This window comes from Penaeus chinensis, chromosome 13, assembly GCF_019202785.1.
Source record: "Penaeus chinensis breed Huanghai No. 1 chromosome 13, ASM1920278v2, whole genome shotgun sequence".
In the NCBI taxonomy this organism is placed as follows: Eukaryota; Metazoa; Arthropoda; class Malacostraca; order Decapoda; family Penaeidae; genus Penaeus; species Penaeus chinensis.
Window position 1 is genome coordinate 25,632,990 of NC_061831.1, and position 3,984 is coordinate 25,636,973.

The window sequence follows — 3,984 nt, forward strand, 5'->3', positions numbered from 1 at the left end:
TCCGACTGCTGGTTCACGGCGAGAAAATGACATATCGCCTTGAGAACTCAAATGCAGGTGTCGTTGGGGAAGTCACCACCGTGGCATAAATGTTAGTGCAGCTAACCGCGGTTGATTAGGAAGGGCATCCAATCAGGCAAGGGTGGTGTTTGTCTTATGTTGTCTGGTGTTTCTCTACGGTACTTGAGGTTGAAGAAAACACTGATGAAAACTAAAGTAGGTTCATTGAGATCAGCTCTGGCAAAATAAAAGGGACCTCTGCCTCTGCCCCACACGCCAGGCTCCTCCCGAGAGAGTATCGCTACCAATCGTGTGACTACAGACAAATATAAACTAAACATAATCTACATTTTACATGGCGTAAAATACCACACGAAAGGCGGTGTATGTAATATAATCACATAATTATATACGTACGATAATACTACCCTCACAACCCGTATGTAATGGCATCACAATATGGCTCATTATCATTATCACAATTCATTTCATTACCACAACTGACTTCAATATCACAACCCACATCTCTCTCTCCCCTATACGTTCACTGGTGGACTTCAATTTGATACGTTCCGAACGTCGAGGTTCAACAGGCACAGATGGGGCGGAAGATCCTGGTGCGTTGTCTGACAGCTCCTCTGCCAAACATGAGCTGTGTAGGGCGCAAGAAGCGTCGATTGTATACAGGACAATGCTTGGATGTGGGATCCTGGATTCGCACATGCACCCTAATTTCTAACTTAGAAAGTGAGTGGGCACACTTGTCATAGCAGGTCTTCACATCCTTGGCCCATACTCTGGCACGATGGTCATAGTCTTCTGCCTTGGTCTGCCACTCCTTCATGAAGGCACTAGAAGTTTGGGGTGTTACTCAACTCCAGTAAGCCTCTGTCGAACTCCTCACAGTCAATATTCCTATTGAGTGCTGTCTTCATGATCAGATACTTGACTTTCTTAACAGCAGCCTCTGCATGCCCACTGGACTGTGGGTAATAGTGGCTTGGTATGACATGACGCACTCCCCATTGCTGAAGGAAGGCTGCAAATTCGTGGCGGAAGAATTTAATCGTCGTAGCACTTATTGTGTTATTTCCACATGGGATGACAACAGACCACCCGGAAGGAATTCAGCATACTCCAAGAAGTGTTTTCCAGCAACACTGAAAATGTCAGCCAACACAGACATAAATGGTCTTGTGGATTTGTCATCTAACGGCCGTTCCTATTGTTGACTATGCTGTACACGCTGGCATGGCTCACAGGCATGAACATGTTTACAATGTCTACATTAATGCCTGGCCAAAAGACTGTCTGCTGTGCACAATGCTTTGTGGCCTCCACACCACAGTGGCTGTCATGCAGGCGAGCTAGGATGCTACGACGTAAAGAAACAGGGACAAGTTACCATTATTGTACAACTCATTGCGCATTTTCCAGTACAGATTCAGGGCACTTGGCAGGTTGTAGCGGTCTTTGGGGAACCATCGCTTTACAAGGTGAAGCAGCTCCTCATATGAAGCATCCTCAGATGCAGCTGTACGCAATTTTTCCATGAAGTGTCCATTTCAGCATTGAATCTTCCACCGTTGGGCGACTCACAGGTGACTTAACTGCTCGCCACATTACAGTAAAAATGTAGGGCGCAATTATTTCCTTCATGCGCTGGAGGTAAGGGTTTTCAATTGTATCCAGGGAATAATGAGTCAAAATGGAAACCAATAATGGCATCCTGCTTCTTCTTCTCTTTACCCATTGTAGCGTGGCAAAGATTCCAATAGAATACAGCAGAATCGCCGAAAATCCGATGAAAATACCTAAATGCAGTGTGAGGCAGCGAGTGTGTGGGCGTTCGTGTGCGCGCTGACAGTGCGGTGACGCCACGGCGGACATGTGCGGGCAGGCGAGAATCAGTTACTTACGAAGCGTCGTGGAGAGTGTAATGTTGTACTTCGCTCCTACAAATCCTCCATATGCTTCGTTTCGGCTCCTTTATGCTACTGATAATGCCCCCAACACTGCGCTGAACACTATAGGCACCACACAACACACTAAACTATAGCACCACACTTCACCGCACTAATGAAAAACACTCCTAGAGTGGGTTAATTGTTGAGCGGCCAAGAGTGTGATGGAGGCATGGGGCAGGCGACAATAAGAGGCTTCAGAACTGAATCTGCTGGATCACTGCGCCATGTCTGGCCTATGTTTTCTGGTGTTTCACTGCGATACTTGAGGGTGAAGAAAACACCGATGAAAACTAAAGTAGGTTAATTGGAAATCAACTCTGGCAAAATAAAAGGGAATTCTTCATGGACCTCTGTCCCACACGCCAGGCTTCTCTCAAGAGAATATCGCTGCCAAAAGTGTGATTTCAGAGGCAAAATAAATTATTGTACTCTATAAATCGTACAAAGAATCTCATTCTTTTACATAGGTGTGTATGTGGGGGAGGGGGATATATATATATATATATATATATATATATATATATATATATATATATATATATATATTTTATGTGTGTGTGTGTGCGTATTTGTGTGTGTGTGTTTATATATATGTGTGTGCGTGTGCGTGTGTGTGTGAATGTGTGTGTGTGTGTGTGTGTGTGTGTGTGTGTGTGTGTGTGTGTGTGTGTGTGTGTGTGGTGTGTGTGTGTGTGGTGTGTGTGTGAGTGTGTATGTGTGTGTGTGTGTGTGTGTGGTGTGTGTGTGTGTGTGTGTGTGTGTGTGTGTGTGTGTGTGTGTGTGTGGTGTGTGTGTGTGTGTGTGTGTGTGTGTGAGTATGATTGGAAATGCTACTGTGTCCTACACATACTCTAATACAGATGTTCCAATCCAACCTCGTGTGTGCGCGCGTATTTGTGCGTGTGTGCGTGCGTGTGTGCGTGCGTGTGTGTGTGTGTGTGTGTGTGTGTGTGTGTGTGTGTGTGTGTGTGTGTGTGTGTGTGTGTGTGTTTGTCTGTGTGTGTGTGTGTGTAACTGGAACTGCCGTCTTTGCGTGCGTTTCTATGCATAAATATTATTTTCGACACATAATCTGATATAGATGTTCCTTACTAACCTCGCTGAAAATATCCAAAGACAGTATCTCTTACAAACGAATTGCCATCATGGAAACAGAAATATTGAACTGTACGATTCAAGGGAATCTTGCAAAATGGAGGAGGACAGCAGACCTTTGATCTCGATTCTCTCCAACATTGAAACCCTTGATCATTGACCGTCAAGCAAAGATAAGAGGAGGAAGGTGCTGGCCTTGGCGGTATTAACATTGCTATCACTTTTTTATTATCATTACTATTTTTATTACTATTATCATCATTACGCTTACTATAATTATTTCTGTTGCTGCTGTGTTTTGTTGATTTAGTTATCATTATTATCAATATCAGCGATGTTATTGTTATCATTAATGTTTTCATTATTGTTCTTATTATCATTATTATCTTTGTCATTGCCATCCTTGTCATTATTATCGTCACCATCGTTAGTATCATTACTAAGACCATTATCATAATTATCATCATTACTTTTATAATCTTAAGCTTTATCACCATTATTGTTATCCTAATGATTGTCATTACCATTATTGCTATTATTATTATCCCCATCATTATTATTAATATCTTTATTATCATCATTATTATCATAATTATTTCTTTATTATCATTAACTCTACTATTTCTCCAGGCCATTGTTATCGTAACGACTGTTATCATCATTAACGTACTATTATCATTGTCGTGTGTTTATGTACGTTTGTGTGAGTGTGTGTGTTTATAAAAACATGCAGAATGACATACAGAGAAAAGGGAAGAGATAGAGAAAGTATAAGAGCGAGCGAATGAGTGAAAGCGAAAGAGTGCGAAGGAGTGAGTTAGACAGAATGATAGAAAGACTAAGAAAGAGAGAGAGAGAGAGAGAGAGAGAGAGAGAGAGAGAGAGAGAGAGAGAGAGAGAGAGAGAGAGAGACAGAGCCTGA